The 21,422-nt window shown below is 45.6% G+C and overlaps 1 protein-coding gene across 1 annotated transcript in view; it reads left to right on the forward strand.

The window, feature by feature from the left end:
* Positions 1-21,422, forward strand: part of dock10 (dedicator of cytokinesis 10) — a 316,489-nt gene that overhangs the window by 109,408 nt on the left and 185,659 nt on the right. The window lies entirely within an intron of this gene.

Below are 21,422 nucleotides of genomic sequence, written 5' to 3' on the forward strand. Positions count from 1 at the left end.
TAAGTGCAGAAATAGAGGTGATAAATATATTGCATAACAACCGTAAGCAAGTTTTCTTTATTCCCCAGAGTAGTATGTGTGTAGAAACGACTCCTAGCTAAAGCAGTTTATCCTGTATTGGCTAAATAGAGCTGCATAGATGTTTGGTGTGGAAAGAGATTGAAGTCTATGATAAGTAAAAGTAGAGGTAGTCAAATACTTCTTTGGAAAATAATGTTTGCTCAATGCTGGATCCATTGAAATCACATGCCATGGAAAACAATCAGGTCAAAGATAAATGAAGATCTTAAATTTCATTCAATTACCATTCGAAGATAAGGAAACCTTTACAGAATATTTCCTGGGAAGGTGAAATAAGTTAGGTGGAATCCAGAACGAGGCAAATTCTATTGAAAGGCAGATTTTCAAATTATGGCCCGGGCGTAAAACTGGTGAGTGCATCAGCCATCCTTTAAAGAAACCGTCCTATTTTCATCGCCATTGATATAATTAGAAATGAAAATTGGGCGGATTCTGTAATGGCCAATCAATCCCCAATCTCAGTTTTACACTGAGTGGCAAGTTTAAAATCTGCACCAAGTGTGTGGGAGGAATGGTACAATGAACAAATACACTTTTCTCATTACTAGCTTATTTTCCTGAATTCAATCAGCGAGGGCATAATGGTGGCTGGTGTATTAAATGGAACAGTTTGCACTGCTACAATAGGATTTGCCTTTCTGAGGTTAGCATTGAATATTATGTCAAGTTGGAGCAGAGTCGATGAAGTTGTGCTTTGGCCTGTTATCATTTTGATGTTGACATTGAATGACAAAAGTGCACACTTGCTCTATTCCCCAGCACTAACCTTTCACCTTAATGGGCATAAAATATACATTCTTAAAATAATCTTACTCCCCGATACAAAACATCTTATTGGCTTATCTTTGATAATAGAATATCCACACAAAGGCCCCAAGTTTCCACATGATTTGCTCCTGATTTTTAGGAGCAACTGGTGTAGAACGGAGTATCTTAGAAATCGGAATTCTCAACATTTAGTTTGCTCCAGTTCTAGTCAGTTAGAACAGTTTCACTTTGGAACAGAATTTCTTTTCAAAAGGGGGCGTGTCCGGCCACTTACGCCTGTTTTCAAAGTTTCTTCAGTGAAAACTTACTCCAAACTAACTTAGAATGGAGTAAGTGAAGATTTTTGTACGCTCGAAAAAACCTTGTCTACACTTTAGAAAATCAGGCGTAGATTACAAATTAGGCGTAGGGAACGAGGTGTGGAGGGGGGGGAGAAGGGAAGTCATTAAATTCTACAATCAATCCTTAGTTATACTTATACAAATATTATACAAATAAATCCAACCTGAATAAAAATTTATAAGCAAAGAAAAGATTAAAAAAACCATGTTCCTACCTGTGTGAAATAGCATCAGCCTTCGAGCTGCTGTGCTTCAGGCAGGCCTTTCATGTTGGAGACAGGCAGGGGTGTGGCGTCAGTGTCTCGACGGCAGCGGCAGCAAGCTTCGAGCTGAGCTGCAGTGCTTGAGGCAGGCCTTCATTCTCTTCGTGGCTGGCTGCGAAGAAGCAACACCGGACAGACCCGAGGCCATTCGGCCATGAGATATCAGCGGCATCAGTGGCTGGCCGGCAGCCGAAGAATCAGCAGCGGACCGACGTGAGGCCATTCGGCCATAGGATATCAGCGGCGTCAGTGGCTGGCCGGCAGCTGAAGAATCAACACCTGACACACGCAGCTCTTTATGGTGCTTGAGGCCATTCGGCCACGCTTTAGGGGCGGCGTCAGTGGCTCGACGGCAGCCGAAGATACAGCAGCAGCCTTCGAGCTGTGAGGGGGACTGAGGCCATTTGGACAGGGAGAGGCAGCCACATCGACAGTTTTATATTTAAATTTGCAGAATGGGTGCTGCATTGTCAACACCACGTATTATTGCAAAGTTGAATTGGCACTCTTATTTCTCCAAACACACAGTCCTTAATTTGCATGCACCAATGCAGCACCGGTTCTGCAAGTTTAGCAGTGAAAAGCTGAACTCACTGATTTCAGCAGGTGATTTATTCAGCAGTGCTGCTAAAAGCACTCCCTCACACACAGAAATATCAAAAAAAATTAAATTACAAGCCTTTGCAGGGGTCCAAGAAACAAATCTTCACTTTTTAAAAATGGCCGAGTGCCAATGTTTGTGTGAGACTGCGCATGCGCGCATGGTCCAACGCGCACGCGCAGGGTTGCCGGCACCACGAAGGCTAATTTAAATTGTACCCGCCCCCTGCTACTTAGAAAATCGGCGCGAGTGTTAGGCTCCGCCTCCTGCTGCGAAGAGCGCGCCGCGCCAAACAGACATCGAGCTCCAAGGAGCTCAAGAATATCAGACTTTTTTTTAGGCGCAGTTTTCGGTGCGAAAAACAGGCGCCCAGCTCGGAGGTGCACCGTTTTCGCCGCGGGACGAAACTTGGGGCCAAAGTGTTGCTGTACCAACGTACATCATTTTGTAGAATAAGGCAGATATAATGCATTTAGGATGACAGAGAAGAAAGTTGTCATGAGGATCAGATGCTTCCATTCGGCATAACAACAAAACCTGAATTGTTTATCTAATCCTGCGATATACAATATTCTGCAGATTTACTTAACTATTCTTTATCGGCATACAAGTGGAGATTTGGGAGACAGGCTTTGTTTCTTTTTCAGATGGATTTGGTTCTGCTAATGGCAAGTGCCATGGTGGAAACTGATGGATGTAGGCAACTTTGATGCACTAATGTGATCTGCTATTGTACAGATCATTTTAACTGTCATGCTTGTATTTGATTTCAATTAAATAGCATACATTATATATGTTTGGCATTATATCAGTTTATATACAAATAAAGAGAAATCGGTGTAGTGCCGGAAACCGGTGCTAAGCAGGCGGCACAGTCAAAGACGTCAGCTTTTGGCTTGCTGCAAGTTGGGGGGTCTTGGGCCACATCTGCATAAACCCAGTGAGCTGCAGTAGCCAATTGGATGTCCTGATGCAGCTGTCTGGGCGGGGCCCTGGAAAATTCGGCAGGCAAGTCCTGAGAGTGGGAGGCAAAAGGGGGTGGGACCTGACTGGGCCGGCAGGGGTCTACAGTATTGCTAAGTTTTAAAAAAAAGCATAAAGCTAAGTTTAAAAAAAAACATTGGGCCAGTATTTACGGTTTCTGTGTGTATACGCCATCGTAAGCCTTTCAAGCTATGCAAGCGTGAAAACCCGGAACTTGTGATCTGTTAAGTTACGCCTTGACAGATCATTCGTACCGACTAGAAAATCACTTTTGCTGGCGTGGAGTTGAGCTATTTGGCCAACTACTACCCAGCAATTACCCACAAAACTCATATGGCTGGTAAAAGCAGGGCCTGCTTTCATCAGCGTAAGGGTTATTATAAGTCTTAAATTAAAAATTTAAAAATTAAAAACGATGCACAAACAATTAAAATTAGTTTATGCAAATATTGATAAAAAGATTAAAATTATTTTTCAAACAATTACATTTTTATTGTATTTGCTGTAATGAAGGAACTTTTAATTCAATTTGAAAATCAGAACATTTATATTTATTAAAGTTGTCTAACTTATTTAATTACTTGGGGATTCACTCCATCCTCCTCCAACGCCTCTCCACCATCGTCCAGCTGGGTGGGATTGCACTTGCCTGATTCCATTCTTATCTATCTAATCATAGCCAGAAAATCTCCTGCAGTGGCTTCTCTTCCCACTCCTGCATCGTTACCTCTGGTGTCCCCCAAGAATCTATCCTTGGCCTCCTTATATTTCTCATCTATATGCTGCCCCTTGGCAATATCACCTGAAAACACGGAGTCAGTTTCCACATGTACGCTGACGACACCCAGCTCTACCATTCCACCACTTCTCGCAACCTCTCCATGGTCTCTAAATTGTCAGTCTGCTTGTCTGACATGGATGAGCAGAAATGTTCTCCAATTAAATATTGGGGGGACCAAATTGTCTTTGGTCTCCACCACAAACTGCGTTCCCTCTCCCTAACATTTATCTGAGGCTAAATTTAGGCATCATATTTGACCCTGAAGTGAGCTTCCGGTCACACATCCGTGGCATAACTAAAACTGCCTATTTCTACCTGCATAACATTGCCCGTCTCCACCTCTGCCTCAGCTTATCTGCTACTGAAACCCTCATTCATGCTTTTGTTGTCTCTAGACGTGACTACTCCAACTCACTCCTGGCTGGCCTCCAACATTCTACCCTACGTAAACTTGAGGTCACCCAAAACTCGGCAGCCTGTGTCTAACTCGCACCAAGTCCCGATCACCCATCACCCCTGTGCTCGCTGACCTACATTGGCTCCCGGTTAAGCAATGCCTCGATTTCAAAATTCTCACCCTTGTTTACAAATCCATCAATGGCCTCGCCCCTCCCTATCGCTGTAATCTCCTTCAGCCTCACAACCCCAAGAGATGTCTGCGCTCCTCAAATTCGGCCTTCTTGAGCATCTCTGATTATAACTGCTCAACCATCGGTGGCAGTGCCTTCAACTGCTTGGGCCCTAAGCTCTGGAACTCCCCCCCTAAACCTCTCCTTATCTCTATCTCTCTTTCCTCCTTTAAGATGCTCCTTAAAACCTAATTCTTCGACCAAGCTTTTGGTCATCTGCCGTAATTTCTTCTTATGAGGCTCGGTGTCAAATTTATCTGTTTTGTCTTATAACACTGCTGTGAAGCACCTTTGGATGTTTTACTACGTTAAAAGTGCTATATAAATAAAAGTTGTTGTAGTTGTTGATCCCAGTAGGGTTTATAGGGGATCCCGTTCAGAAATGGAATCCGCCTTGCTCATTTGAGGACCTGGCCCACGTGATCCCAGGGATGCTTCCGAACTGCCTGCGTCCCTTGGATCCGTGGGCCTTTACGCAGGACCTGAACTCTCCGTAGTTTTGGAGCCAGGGGGTAAGCTTGTAGATATTTCGCGGGTCGGAGGCGTACTCCAGAGGTGCGCTTCCCACCGCAAATTCAGGGCCGTTAAGTTATCTTTCCAACTGCAGCCTCCAGCGGCCTGTTTATGGGCTCAGTGATTCGGAATGTAGGAGCATCTTAAAGGAGGAAAGAGAGATAGAGACGAGGAGAGATTTAGGGAGAGAGTTCCAGAGCTTAGGGCCCAAGCAGCTGAAGGCACGGCCACCGATGGTTGAGCAGTTAGAATCAGGGATGCTCAAAAGGGCAGAATTTGAGGGGCTCAGACATCTCGTGGAGTTGTGAAGCTGAAAGAGATTACAGCGATAGGGAGGGGCGAGGCCATGGATGGATTTGTAAACAAGGATGAGAATTTTGAAATCGAGGCATTGCTTAACCGGGAGCCAATGTAGGTCAGCGAGCACAAGGGTGATGGGTGATCGGGACTTGATGCGAATTAGGACACAGGCTGCCGGATTTTGGATGACCTCAAGTTTACGTAGGGTAGAATGTAGGCTCGGAAAAACTGAGTGGAGTTTGCGCAGCATGTGCTCCACTCAGTTTGTGTTGAATTTGGCAGTGGGGTTCTAAAACAGGTGTTAGGACTCTGAATGGCATATTCATGGGGCCAGGTGCCTGTTTTAGATGGGTGCTTTGGGCAGTTGGAAGTCATCAGCTGCCTCACTTCCGGGAGGGAGCCGGTGCAATAGATTGCGCCTGGAAATTGGTCATCAATCCCCTCAATTCTATTTATTCACCCATAAAATGGGTGTGGTGGGGAAGGATTTTGATTTAGTGTGAGTCACATCTCTTGCAGCAATATAGATTCCATGAATAACATATCAACTCATTAGTCTGAATTAGGAGAAGCATTTTAAATTACTTTACTCTCAGAAATAATGAGTACAGTAATGAGAAATATTCCTCATTTTAAGCAGTGGAACTGGAAGGAGAACCAGCTAATTTTAATTTCTGCTAAGATTCACAACTGCAAAAATGTGTTTCCTTATGATTCATTAACAGTTCCTCTTTTATATTTTCACTCTGAATAAAATAATCTGTGAACTTGTGTCTTTACCTTTTCCTTTAAACTCTGTCATTGTTGGCTACAGACATTCCAATGAATATAAAAGGAACAGTACCACTGTGGCAAAAGCAGAGTTTTCATCATGTGTAAATAGGAAACAATTTCTGTATTTTCTAATATGATGTAAGATTTTAAGATAGACAGGGTATACATCATAGCTTCAGGTATGCGTAGTTGGAAAAAGTGTTCCTTTGTCTCCATGACTGATGAAGGAAGTGGGATGATGTGGGGAGGGGCCTGAGGTTACTGATGCACGAATTGTCCTGCGTCATTGAATGAGAGGCAAGCTGTTCATGTGAGCACAGGCAGATTGTTTTACATGTAAATAAGACTGGATGCAGAAGTTACGTTCTAGATAAGAATTGAATAAGTATCATCTTGAAAGATTATGTATATTTGATTTGCAGTCTCCAGTTACTGTCCATCAAAAAAAGACTTGCATTTATATAGCACCTTTCACAACTGTAATGTATTTGCTCCATGGGTTCTTTGCTTATGAATTCATAGCAACACATTCCTATTAAGAACTAGTTGGTTTATTAGCAAAGGTTAAAGAATCACATTACACATTTCCAGTTCATTCATCAGGCTCACAACCACCTGCCTCATCGTGGATCCCCTGAACCCAACTGGCTGGGGTTTATTTGAGTTTTGTGAACATCACGTGATTGGCTAAGCCACTCACAGCTCAACCAACTTGTGAGCATACTCACAGGTGCATACATTACAATGACCACCGGACATCCCAAAGTGCTTTACATCCAATTAAGTACTTTTTTTTTGACGTGTAGTCACAGTGGAATCTGAGAAATGCGGCAGCCAATTTGTGAACAGCAAGATCCCACAAAAAGCAATCTGATAATGACTAGATCATCTGTTTTTTAATGATTTTTTACCAGGACACCAGGGAGAATTCCCCTGCTCTTCTTCAAAATCATGTCATGGGATCTTTTACGTCCTCCTCAGAGAGAGACGGCATCTCGGTTTAATGTGTCATCCGAAAGACGGCACCTCCAACAGCGCAGCACTCCCTCAGTGCTGAACAGGAGTATCAGTCTAGATTTTTGTGCTCAAGACTCTGGAGTGGGACTTGAACTCACAACCTTCTGACTCAGGGACGAGGGTGCTACCAACTGAGCCACAGCCAGCACTATCAGACATTAAGGGCCCAAGTTTCCACAAGAAAAAAAACGGGTGCCCCTCCGAGCTGGGCGCCTAAAAAAATCCTCGGTATTCTCCACCGACTTACAGGTCCTCTGGCCCTCGGCGCAGCCAGCACGAGCTGTGGGGGGGGCGGAGCCAGGTCCCAGTGCTGAAAACAGTGCCGGGACCTCTGCACGTGCGCGCTACAGTCGGCATGCAAGTGCAGTAGCTCCAGGTGCCGAACTGTGTGGGCGAGGCCCGAAGCACGCAGCCCCTAGCCCTGGCTGAATGGCCTCACTGGGGCTGCGTGAATAAGGCTCCTCCCATGGCCAGCTCCTGCCCCCCCCCCCCCCGCCGACCAGACCCGACCCGACACCCGCTCCCCCCGCCCCCCCGACCCGACCCGACACCCGACACCCGCTCCCCCCCGCCCCCCCGACCCGACCCGACACCCGACACCCGCTCCCCCCCGACTGACCCGACCCGACCTGACCCGCGCTCCTGTTCCCTGACCCGCCACCCGCCCCCACTGGACCCGACTCCCGGACTGGATCCGATCCGACCTGTCCTCTCCCTTCCCACCCCCCCCGCTCTCTCTCTCCCTCCCTCCCCTCTCTCTCCCTCCCTCCCTCCCTCCCCTCTCTCTCTCTCCCTCCCTCCCCCGCTCTCTCTCTCCCTCACTCCCCCTCTCTCTCTCTCTCCCCCTCCCTCCCCCCCTCTCTCCCTCCCTCCCCTCTCTCTCTCTCCCTCCCTCCCCCCTCTCTCTCCCTCCCTCCCCCCCCCCTCTCTCTCCCTCCCTCCCCTCTCTCTCTCTCCCTCCCTCCCCCTCTCTCTCTCCCTCCCTCCCCCCTCTCTCCCTCCCTCCCTCTCTCTCTCTCTCCCTCCCTCTCTCTCTCTCTCTCTCTCTCTCTCTCACTCTCTCTCCCCCCCTCCCTCCCCCCCCTCTCTCTCCCTCCCTCCCCCCCTCTCTCTCCCTCCCTCCACCCCTCTCTCTCTCTCCCTCTCTCTCTCTCTCTCTCTCTCCCCCCTCCCCCCCTCTCTCTCTCTCTTCCCCCCTCCCCCCCCCTCTCTCCCCCTCCCACTCAGCGGCACGAACGGCTGCAGAATTCTCCCTGGCTGAAGCACTTTCACACAGGTAGGAAGATGGTTTATTTAATCTTTTCTTGGCTTATAAATGTTTATTCAGGTTGGATTTATTTGTATAATATTTGTAGAAGTATAAATAAGGATTTATTGTCGAATTTAATGAGTTCCCTTCCCCCCCCCCTCCCCCCCACCTCGTTCTGGACGCCTAATTTGTAACCTGCGCCTGATTTTTTAATGTGTAGAACAGGTTTTTTCAGTTCTACAGAAATCTTCACTGGCTCCATTCTACTTTAGTTTGGAGTACATTTTCATTGTGGAAACTTTCAAATCAGGCGTCAGTGGCCGGACACGCCCCCTTTTGAAGAAAAAATTCTGTTCTAAACTAGAACTGTTCTACCTGACTAGAACTGCAGAAACAAAAATGTGGAGAATTGCGATTTCTAAAATAATCCGTTCTCCACCAGTTGCTCCTAAAAATCAGCGCGAATCATGTGGAAACTTGGGCCCTAAGGATGGTTTTGATTGTTGGCCAATGTTTAATAAATGTGAGTTTGCAGTGGGCAAAATAGACAAAAACACTAGCCCCAAAATTTTGAGAAAGAAAAGGACTTGCAGTAATATAGCCCCTTTCATGACCTCAGGATGTCCAAAGCACTCTACAGCCATGAAGTACCTTTGAAGTGTAGTCACTGTTGTAATTTGGAGGACAGGAGAGAGTGGAGAGCGAATGCATCACCCACTTATGAAATCTCCAACACAAATGACTGCAACAGAAATTCTCCATAGTGCTGTGCTCTAATTTTAATTTACAGTACACAGCTGGGTCAATTGAGGTTGCTACCAAGGGATGTGGACCAAAGGTAGGTTAATAGAGTTGAGGTGCAGATCAGCCATGATCCAACTGAATGGCAGAACAGCCTCATGTGGCTGAATGGTTGACTCGCATTCCTATGCAAATAGATGAATAAAGTATTTTTGTAAGTTTAATAATACTACTCTATTGATCTACATAATGTGACTATAAAGGAGAATGAGAACACAGCATTGTGGAACATTTTTGTTGCAATTCTCAAAAAACTATACTTGAATTCTTGTCTGGTAAAACCTTGCAGGTTAACCTTTACCAGGCTGCAGATCAGCTATCCTGTTCACGAGTGATCAGGGTTGGAAAGTTAGGATGACTATACTCATCTGGCGACAGATCTTATGGATTTTGTGAAAGTGGACCTGGTCCACCATGATATGGTTTTCAGTCAATCCAAGAGCATGTTTTTGAAGTTGCTGCCTCCTGTGCAAGCTAGAAGTAGGGAGAAAGAGAATAAAGAAACGGTTTGCCTTTATGTTTTACTTAGTTTTTACAATTTTCTATCAAATTAATATTAAAGTAATAAAACAAATAAGGAGAAGGAAGAGAGGGAATAGGAGGTTATGATAGGTCTCTGCTCTACTGCATTTTTACTCTTAACTCGTTGGCTTTGAAAATATGCCATTGGGTACATGCAGATGAATGTTAATGCATACCTATAAAATTCCTTTCTCTGCTATTTTAGCAGCGGCATCAATCTGTTTAAAATAAATGGGCTAACATAACAGCTAAAATAACAGAGAGAGGAATTTCAGGCAAACATGTTCATCTAATGTCTAATGGTATAATTTCAAAACCTTGTTCTTCTTGGGTTATTTTTGAGTTGTTAGATTTTTTAAACCATTAATCAGATTTTATTATTTTTGTATGTTTTTACTAATGGAATTCCCTATCATCATCATCATCATAGGCAGTCCCTCGGAATTGAGGAAGACTTGCTTCCACTCCTGAAGTGAGTTCTTTGGTGGCTGAACAGTCCAATACGAGAGCCACAGACTCTGTCACAGGTGGACAGATATTCGTTGAGGGAAGAGGTGGGTGGGGCTGGTTTGCCGCACGCTCTTTCCGCTGTCTGCGCTTGATTTCTGCATGCTCTCGGTGTTGAGACTCGAGGTGCTCAGCGCTCTCTCGGATGCACTTCCTCCACTTGGGGCGGTCTTGGGCCAGGGACTCCTAGGTGTCAGTGGGAATGTTGCACTTTATCAGGGAGACTTTGAGGGTGTCTTTGTAGCGTTTCCGCTGCCCACCTTTGGCTCGTTTGCCGTGAAGGAGCTCCAAATAGAGCACATGCTTTGGGAGTCTCGTGTCTGGCATGCGGACTATGTGACCTGTCTAGCGTGATCGAGTGTGGTCAGTGCTTCAATGCTGGGGATGTTAGCCTGAATGAGAACGCTGATGTTGTTGCGCCTGTCCTCCCAGGGGATTTGTAGGATCTTGCGGAGACATCGTTGGTGATATTTCTCCAGCAACTTGAGGTGTCTACTGTACATGGTCCATGTCTCTGAGCCCTACAGGAGGGCAGGTATTACTAGAGCCCTGTAGACCATGAGCTTGATGGCAGTTTTGAGGGACTGATCTTCAAACACTCTTTTCCTCAGGCGGCCAAAGGCTGCAATGGCGCTTTGGAGAAGGTGTTGGATCTCGTCGTCGATGCCTGCTCTTGTTGATAGGAGGCTCCCGAGATATGAGAAGTGGTCCATTGCGTCCAGGGCCGCGCCGTGGATCTTAATGACTGGGGGGCAGTGCTGTGCGGTGAGGACAGGCTGGTGGAGGACCTTTGTCTTCCGGATGTTTAGCGTAATGCCCATGCTTTCGTACGCCTCAGTAAATACCTCAACTATGTCCTGGAGTGCAGCCTCTGTATGTGCGCAGACGCAGGCGTCGTCCGTGTACTATAGCTCAATGACAGCGGTTGGAGTGGTCTTGGATCTGGCCTGGAGACAACGGAGGTTGAACAGGTTCCCACTGGTTCTGTAGTTTAGTTCCACTCCAGCGGGGAGCTTGTTGACTGTGAGGTGGAGCATGGCGGCGAGAAAGATTGAGAAAAGGGTTGGGGCGATGACACAGCCCGGTTTGGCCCCGGTCCGGACATGGATTGGGTCTGTGATGGATCCGTTAGTAAGGATCTCGGCCTGCATGTCGTCATGGAGCAGGCGGAAGATGGTGATGAACTTTTGGCGGCATCCGAAACGGAGGAGGACGCTCCATAGACCCTCGCGGTTGACAGTGTCAAAGGCCTTTGTAAGGTTGAAGAAGGCCATGTATAAGGGCTGGTACTGTTCCCTGCATTTTTCCTGTAGCTGTCGCACTGCAAAAATCATGTCCGTTGTGCCCTGGAGGGGACAAAATCCGCACTGTGACTCCGGGAGGAGCTCCTCGACCACGGGAAGAAGACGGTTGAGGAGGACTCAAACGTCGACTTTCCCAGTGGCTGAAAGCAGTGAGATTCCTCTGTAGTTGCCGCACTCAGACTTGTCCCCTTTTTTAAAGATGGTCACAATTACTGCATCTCTGAGATCCCCCGGCATGCTCTCCTCCCTCCAGATGAGAGAGATGAGGTCGTGTATTCGCGCCAACAGTGCCTCTCCGCCATACTTCAATACCTCAGCAGGGATTCAGTGGGCACCGTAGCCTTGTTGTTTTTTAGCTGTCTTATGGCTTTTTCTACCTCGTGCAGTGTTGGGGTCTCACTGAGGTGGTGGCGGGTAGCATGCTGCGGGATGGAGTTTAGAACACTCGAGTCAAAGGCAGAGTCTCAATTGAGGAGATCTTCGAAGTGCTCCTTCCAGCGGGCCCTGACTGCCTCGGTGTCCTTGATGAGTGTTTCCCCGTTCTTGGCCAGCAGTGGGGTGGGGCCTTGAGTGTTTGGCCCGTAGGTGGCCTTGACTACGATGAAGAATCCTCACACATCATGGTTGTCAGCCAGCTGCTGTGTCTCCTGTGCTTTCTCCATCCACCACCTGTTCTTTAGGTCCCGGGTTTTTTGTTGGACCTCAGCTTTGAGCCACCTGTAATGCTGCTTTGCTGCTCCCGCATTGGGTTGTTGTTTAAGGCTCAGAAATGCCCTGCGCTTGCGCTCTTGGATGTCTTGATCATTCTCATCAAACCAGTCCTGATGTTTCCTGGTTGAGTAACCGAGTATCTCTTTGCAGGCACTGGTTATGGGGGCCTGGAGGGCAGACCAAGCACTGTGGGCATTCTGCATCTTGGGGTTGTCAAGTCACGCCAGGTTAGCTGTGAGGCGCTGGCAGTACAGGGCTCTCTTAGTTGGGTCCTTAAGTGCTCCAGCATTGACTTTTTTGTGGCCCTGCTTCTGCTGCCCCCTCCGCTTTGGGGCTATGTTGATGTTGATGATGGATCGGATTAGGCAGTGGTCCATCCAGCAGTCGTCGACTCCTGTCATGGTGCGGGTGATGCGCACATCCTTGCGATCACTTGCTCAGACGATGACATAGTCGAACAGATGCCAGTGCTTGGAGCGAGGGTGTTGCCACGATGCCTTGTATTTGTCCCTCTGGCGGAACAAGGTGTTGGTGATGACAAGTTGGTGCTCAAGACATTTTGTCAGGAATCAGCTTCGCCATCAAAAACGAGCTGGTTAACCACCTCAAAGACTCCCCCTGTAGGGCTAATGAACGCCTCATGACTCTTCGACTCACCCTATCCCGGAACCAGTGCGCCACAGTCATCAATGCGCACGCCCCGACACTCGATGCAACTGATGAGGCCAAAGAGGGTTTTTACACCAACCTCAAAAAATCGCAGCCCTGCATCTCTGCGGGTGACAAACTGATCTTCCTCGGTGACTTCAACGCCAGGGTCGACAGGGACACAGACCTCTGGGGAGGCGTGATTGGCAGAGAAGGGGTAGGGAAAGCCAACTCCAGTGGTACCCTACTCCAAACAAAATGTCTATTTCCCTATACAAAGAGCTATGACACAAGATCCTAAATGTCAACTTTTAGTTGTATTGTTGAGGCAGAGATGGACCTGTGATTGCAGTTGATAATTTGTATGTTCTGTCCCTCCCCCCACATACATCATAAAAGTGTGTGGTGTAGCAGAAGGAGGCTGTCTCAGAAAGAAAGACTTTCATTTATATAGTGCCTTTCACGACCACCAGATATCTCAAAGCGCTTTCCAGCCAATTGAGTACTTTTGGAGTGTAGTCACTGTTGTAATGTGGGAAACAGCAAACTCTCACAAACAGCACTGTGATAATGACCAGATAATCTGTTTTTGTTACATTGATTGAGGAATAAATATTGGTCAGCACGCGGGATAACTCCCCTGCTCTTCTTCGAAATAGTGCTTTGGGATCTTTTACTTCCACCTGAGAGAGTAGACGGGGCCTCAGTTTAACATTTCATCCGACAGTGCATCTCTCCCTCAGCACTGCACTGGAGCCTAGATTTATGTACTTAAGTTGCTGGAGTGGAACTCAAACCCACAACCTTCTGACGCAGAAGCGAGTGTGCTACCACTGAGCCACAGCTGACACTCATCGAGAGTGAATATTTTAGGGGTGATGTTTAATGCCTGGCTTTAAAGAACAGCAATAAGTGTATGAAGCTAGAATATCCATTTTTAAGTGCACATTTATTTTGATACGTCATGACAGAGATTCTTCTGAATTTATGACATTTAAATATTCTACTTCTACAAACATAGAAACATAGAAACATAGAAAATAGGTGTAGAAGTCGGCCATTCGGCCCTTCGAGCCTGCACCGCCATTCAATGAGTTCATGGCTGAACATGCAACTTCAGTACCCCATTCCTGCTTTCTCGCCATACCCCTTGATCCCCCTAGCAGTAAGGACTACATCTAACTCCTTTTTGAATATATTTAGTGAATTAGCCTCAACAACTTTCTGTGGTAGAGAATTCCACATGTTCACCATTCTCTGGGTGAACAAGTTTCTCCTCATTTCGGTCCTAACTGGCTTACCCCTTATCCTTAGACTGTGACCCCCTGGTTCTGGACTTCCCCAACATTGGGAACATTCTTTCTGCATCTAACCTGTCTAAACCCGTCAGAATTTTAAACTTTTCTATGAGATCCCCTCTCATTCTTCTGAACTCCAGTGAATACAAGCCCAGTTGATCCAGTCTTTCTTGATATGTCAGTCCCGCCATCCCGGGAATCAGTCTGGTGAACCTTCGCTGCACTCCCTCAATAGGATGTCCTTCCTCAAGTTAGGAGACTAAAACTGTACACAATACTCCAGGTGTGGCCTCACCAAGGCCCTGTACAACTGTAGCAACACTTCCCTGCCCCTGTACTCAAATCCCCTCGCTATGAAGGCCAACATGCCATTTGCTTTCTTAACCGTCTGCTGTACCTGCATCCAACCTTCAGTGACTGATGTACCATGACACCCAGGTTTCGTTGCACCTCCCCTTTTCCTAATCTGTCACCATTCAGATAATAGTCTGTCTCTCTGTTTTTACAACCAAAGTGGATAACCTCACATTTATCAACATTATACTTCATCTGCCATGCATTTGCCCACTCACCTAACCTATCCAAGTCATTCTGCAGCCTCATAGCATCCTCCTCGCAGCTCACACTGCCACCCAACTTAGTGTCATCCACAAATTTGGAGATACTACATTTAATCGCCTCGTCTAAATCATGAATGTACAAAGTAAACAGCTGGGGCCCCAGCACAGAACCTTGCGGTACCCCACTAGTCACTGCCTGCCATTCTGAAAAGTACCCATTTACTCCTACTCTTTGCTTCCTGTCTGCCAACCAGTTCTCAATCCACGTCAGTACCCTACCCCCAATCCCATGTGCTTTAACTTTGCACACAAATCTCTTGTGTGGGACCTTATCGAAAGCCTTCTGAAAGTCCAAATACACCACATCAACTGGTTCTCCCTTGTCCACTCTACTGGAAACATCCTCAAAAAATTCCAGAAGATTTGTCAAGCATGATTTCCCTTTCACAAATCCATGCTGACTTGGACCTATCATGTCACCTCTTTCCAAATGCGCTGCTATGACATCCTTAATAATTGATTCCATCATTTTACCCACTACCGATGTCAGGCTGACCGGTCTATAATTCCGTTTTCTCTCCCTCCTTTTTTAAAAAGTGGGGTTACATTGGCTACCCTCCACTCCATAGGAACTAATCCAGAGTCTATGGAATGTTGGAAAATGACTGTCAATGCATCCGCTATTTCCGAGGCCACCTCCTTAAGTACTCTGGGATGCAGACCATCAGGCCCTGGGGATTTATCGACCTTCAGTCCCATCAATTTCTCCAACACAATTTCCCGACTAATAAGGATTTCCCTCAGTTCCTCCTTCTTACTAGACCCTCTGACCCCTTTTATATCCGGAAGGTTGTTTGTGTCCTCCTTAGTGAATACCGAACCAAAGTACTTGTTCAGTTGGTCTGCCATTTCTTTGTTTCCAGTTATGACTTTCCCGGATTCTGACTGCAGGGGACCTACATTTGTCTTTTCTAACCTTTTTCTCTTTACATATCTGTAGAAGCTTTTGCAGTCCATTTTAATGTTCCTTGCAAGCTTCCTCTCGTACTCTATTTTCCCTGCCCTAATCAAACCCTTTGTCCTCCTCTGCTGAGTTCTAAATTTCTCCCAGTCCCTGGGTTCGCTGCTATTTTTGGCCAATTTGTATGCCACTTCCTTGGCTTTAATACTATCCCTGATTTCCCTTGATAGCCACGGTTGAGCCACCTTCCCTTTTTTATTTTTACGCCAGACAGGGATGTACAATTGTTACAGGGGAGTATTGGTTGATTTTGGCACTGCATCTTGAACAGAGAAACCTAATATCAAAGTACAATATATTGCTCATCAATTGAAGTATTTTTGAATGTAAATATTTTCCTGGAACTAAAGAAGAAAATAAGTGAGCAAAATTGCCCCTTTATATAGACCCGTTGGTGCCTTTGGGGGGGCAAGAGACTTTTCGTCTGGGGGCGGGGGGAGGGGGGCACTACCACCTCTTGGGACATTGTATGGGAGTTTGCGGAGGTGCTACCATGGCAGTGCCAATCCCCTCGGGGCACCGCACAACCGTTGATGACATCATCGCCCCACACCAACCCCTTAACGCCTCGTGAGAACCATCTTTTTTTGTCGGCTGACTCTCAGGTCAGCTCAATTATGGCAGCCCGAGCATGGAGCCCGGCACTCCATCTTGTGTGTCAGTCTGCTGACCCGGTCGCGCGCTGCCCTGGTGAGGGCCACCAGAGGCCATGCAGAGTGTGCAGCGGCGCTTCCCTTTAATTAAAGGGGAGGGGTGTTAAACAGCATCAGTGCTACATGGAGCGTCCACGTAGTGCTTCCTTCTGTGCCCCAGTAGCGCTCCGGTTACCGCCACCAAAGGAAGTGGCGTGCGCGAGATTGAGCTCCGCTTCCTTTGAGGGGTGGTAAGGGCAATTCCGCGACGGGGCGGGACTGCCGCACTGGGTGCTAAAAGTTACGGCCGACGAAGGTTACAATCCCTAATCAGGGCACAGGGCAATTTTGCCCCATAAATGTAAGTCCTCCAGCCCAAAACAACAAAAAAGTTTCTCAATATAGTCCATACTTTTCCCCCCATATATTTACAACTGTCATATTTATTAGTGTCCCCAAAATAATATGAACGGTGTAACAAAATTACTTATGTATTGGGGATGTAAGTCCAAATTAATTTAAAACTGAGGTGGACAATTTTGGGTGATTTTGCAGATAACTGAAATTTGTTGAACTTATCGTGGGGAGTGTGATATTGAGCATATAGCTTCATGGTCGGTGTGTTTCCATCTGGCCTATGGTAGTCTGGTGGGTGTAGATTCTAAATGTTCCTCGTAATAAAGCATCAGTCTGATGTGGCGAGGGTTAAAGCAGCCCTGAATAGTAATGGGTTTGCCTATTTACACTGATCGGCATCTGAGGAGTGAGAAAGTAAATTTCAGGGTCAAGTCTTGGCTGTGTATTCCTGTTTCTCAAAATGTGAAATCAACAGACAAGAAGAAACAAAAACAAATGCAGTGTAATGTACAAATTATGATGGTAAAGCAGGTTTCGGGAAATTCTAGTAAAATACATCCTCCTTTTCCATTATGGGCACCTCCATGAAGAGGAGGAAGGAAAAAATGTGTCACATCTCAATAGTTACCTGGGGATAGATTTTTAATGGGCGAGCAGTGGGTGAAATGTTTGCTCGTTCCTGCCATTTCCATAGCTGGATTTTATTACCATGCTGGTAACAAGCTGCAAACCCCAAATGTGTGTCCCTCTTCGGCCATCGCAATATCAGGTGGTCCACAGGCCAAGTGGCCTACAGTCAGGTAGCGGGGTGGCAGCCTGGGATGGCAGTAGCTCCTCCTGGCCCCACAAAAATAATTCTGAACTTAATGCTTCACCTCCTGGTCCAACAATGGAGAGCATGCACACTCCATCCAGTTAACTGTTAAAAGTGCATTAATTCCTATGTCGACAACCCCAATTTGCATGCAGTAATGAGGCTCCTTATTACTCCCCACCGCACCAATCCCAATAACAAATGATCCAAATTGGACAACTTTCAGATATTTGTGAAGTCACTTAAAATTGGCTGCTCAATTGAAGGCTCCGGGAAATATGGCGGCCTGCAGGATTGGATCAAACGACAACAAGGTGGCAAGTTTAGCACAGCTATTTTAGGGTCGCTACGACCTGGTTCTACCAGGCAAGCTGAGTTCAAGTTGCCCTTCGGTTTCTTGCACCCCAACCTTAACTCTGCTGTAGCAAAGAAATAGATATCCCAACAAGTTGAATCTAACGAGTTACTGGTATACATCAAAACTTGTTTTTTTTCAAATATGTATTGACATCAAAGTATCTAATTTTGTGGTAGAGGAGTATCTATCTGATGCTTGGTAACCTGGTAGTAAGCATGGATGCTGCTGGGAAAGTAGGACAGACGTGACACCAGACAGGACTGTGAAGTGTTGGAGGCCATTTCCTCTCTTTCCATTTGCACTGCTTTGCATTGCCAGTCAAAATCACCTATTTCTCCAGGATCTACCTGAAGGCCAAGGAAAACCCCAGTTTACTTTTTTCCATGACCAACTGATAACGTCAGCCATGCCATCCTCCTCTAATGCCTCTCTCCCATCACCCTGTTCCATGAGCTGGATTTGCTTGATTCCTACAATCATAGCGAGTGTGCAGGGTGAATTCACCAGGATGATGCCAGGGATAAGCAATGAGAGTTGTGAGTTGATTTGAGATACTGGGACTACTTTCACTGCAGCAGAGAAGGCTAAGAGAAGATTTATTAGAGGTTTTTCAAATTATTCAGAGCTTTGATAGGGTGACTAGAGAAAGACTATTTCCTCTAGTTTGGAAGTTAGTGATAACGGGATCATGAATTTAAAATTGTCATTAAGAGAGCGAGGAGAAAGACATGGAGAAATTCTTCACGTAGAGGATTGCTGGAGCATAGAATGCTTTGGCACATGGAGTGCTTAAGACAGAGACCATTGCATCTTCAAAGGGAGAGAAAGCAGGGCAATGCATTAGTTTTGGGATTGATCTATCAAAGACCATAATGGGCTGAATGGACCACTTGTGTACTTTTACCTGCATGCTTAAGTTGCATGCTACATTTTATCCTTTTCTGTTGGATTTTAAATGCACTATGTTACACCAATGGGGAACAGTTAACAATGTTCAGTTGGACAACAAATAATGGTGAGGCTTTTCATCTCTTGCATTGTTCACCCTAGAATCCGTGACATTGAAATCACTACAAAAAATAAAATGTCGTAATCCCTCTCTGCATGTGTACTACCATTGACTCACAATGGGAAATTGAGAGGGTACAGAAAAGGCCTTGTCCTGGAAGTAGGACTTTGCTTTTGTACTAGTTTTCAATGACAGAAAAACAAATTATCATGAGAGCCTATTTGGGACCTAATCAGCTGCCCAGTAAAATAATTCCCATCCAACAATTTAAAAAAATAATAAATAAATTACAAGTTGCTTAGCTGAAAACATACATTAAATAGGATGTATTCTACAAATATAATTAACTGAGATATTTTTGGGACGAGAGGAGAATTGTGGAAAGACGTCCTGCTCATGATACAATTGACCTTGGTCCTGAAACCACAGCTTTATAAATAGTCCATAATAAAATATTCATAGGAATTTTGAACTCTATTTAAAATAATATGTTGGCTGTACAATGAATGGATAAACTGGAATCTTATGCAGTTACAAATAATACTGCATTGTTGTGCATAATAGTGACTTATTAAGAGCTGGTCTTTTGCAGTGATCATTACAGAAAATAATCAAATTGCTGTTGGGTACTTGTAAGCATTCCTTTTATGTTTGTGCCAGAATGAAAGAATTAATAGGAATGCTGCTCATATAAACTGTTTACTCTGCTGCTCTGAGACTAGAATTTCAGCTTTGAGAGTCTTGTGCTGTCACCTGAATCGCTTGAATCTTGATGTTTACATATTCGACAAAAACATGATAGTGGTAGAATGTTTCATGGGTTCTGCTGTTCAGTTACAGAACTGGAGAAAAATGGAGCAGCAAAGGCACAGAGTGATTTAGGCACATACATATCAGCAGGCCTCTAAAGAGACTGATCAAAAATTGGATTGGAACAGATACAAAGGGGTGAAATTCAGCTTCAGCGGGGGCACCAAATGGGTGGCAGTGGATCAGCTGCCCAAAGAACACTCCACCTAATTTTCTTTGCCATTGAAATCCAGCTTCATTGAAGATGGATGAACAAATACATAATTCCCTGAAAGTGTGAGCAGAGGTAGATGAAACCTAGAAGACAAAAATAAAGAAGTTAATAATGAATTCATACAAAACATTGGTTAGGACATGGTTAGGGAAATGTGTTCAGTTTTGAGTACCCTATTATATGAAGGATATCAAAGTCATAGAGAACATACAGTGTGGATTCACCAGGATGCTGCCAGAGATGAGAAACTATAGTTATAAGGAGAGACTTGAGTTACTCGGACTATTGTTGCTGGAGTAGACAAGGCTGGGGAGATTTAATAGAGATGTTTTTAATTCTGAAAATTGTTGATAGGGTGAATAGGGAAAGACTATGGGGGAGAAATTCGGTTGCGCCTCTGTTGCAGCGTTAATCTAGGCAAAGTGGGACTTTTAGCGCCTTGAAAAAGATTGCGTCTCCCGCCCAGAAATTCATCAAAATCGGTCGAAGAGCTGACGGACGATAAATCAGCCATTGCATATCTGGGGGGGCAATAACGAAAGTTTGGTCGGTACATTTTGCAGACCTATTGCACATGCGCGGAACTCTGATTCAGATCCCTGGAAAAGCCTCGTGTTAAAGGTATGGCATAGTATTGCACCAATTAAAGTTTTCAAAATCACTTGTTTTCAACCTGCACCATTATGTCTGTCTGCCACTGCAAACTCGGAGGCTCACGCACCATGCTCTGTGTAAACGTTGCACTGACTGTGACCTCCAAGGGAAGCGCTTCCTCATCCCTTTAAGTAGTCACCAGTTAATGACTCTGCCAGCCTGTACCAACTGTTTTTCCAGACGTTGTTATTGGTGGCTGCTCAATGAGGTGCATACACCGAATTTACCGACCAGGGCGCAAGTGTGAGCATTGCACCAAGAATACATCATGATCGGAGTGATCGTCAGCAGCCAGGCATTATTGATTTGCGTCCCCGGTGAGCCTCTAATGAATTTTCTGTCAAGGCAGTAAAAACTACGTGCCCGGTCACTAAGCTCTAATGCTCGTGTTAACGTTCCCGCTGGCCTCTAACTGAGGCTATAGACAACCAAAAATCCAATCATATTTGTTCTGGTTGGGGATTCAGTGAGGAGGGGGCAACGACTTAAAATTATCCTTAAGAAAGTAAAGAAAGAGGTTAAATGAAGTTTCCTTACACAGAGGGTTAGTGGAGCATGGCATGTTCTGCTACAGGCCTTGGTTGAGACAGAGATCACTGCACTGTTTAAGGATAAATTAGATAAATATTTGAAGTAGAGGAAAATACAGGGCTATCTTATGGGATTAGTTTTGCATTTCTTTACAGCAAGTCAGCACAAACACAATGGGTCAAATGGTCTCTTTCTGTGCTGTAAGGTACTATGTGGTAAATTTTTGTTTTCACCACCTGGGCGGTAATCTGGCAGAGCACATTGCCAGATTTGTTGTCCAATTTTGTGGATGTCTATTTCTGTGTACTTCTCTTTACAATTTGATTTCATTGGAATGAAAATTGCTGGATTCTATAATAGGTGGGTGATC

Source organism: Pristiophorus japonicus, chromosome 6 (assembly GCF_044704955.1).
Source record: "Pristiophorus japonicus isolate sPriJap1 chromosome 6, sPriJap1.hap1, whole genome shotgun sequence".
NCBI classification, from domain to species: Eukaryota; Metazoa; Chordata; class Chondrichthyes; family Pristiophoridae; genus Pristiophorus; species Pristiophorus japonicus.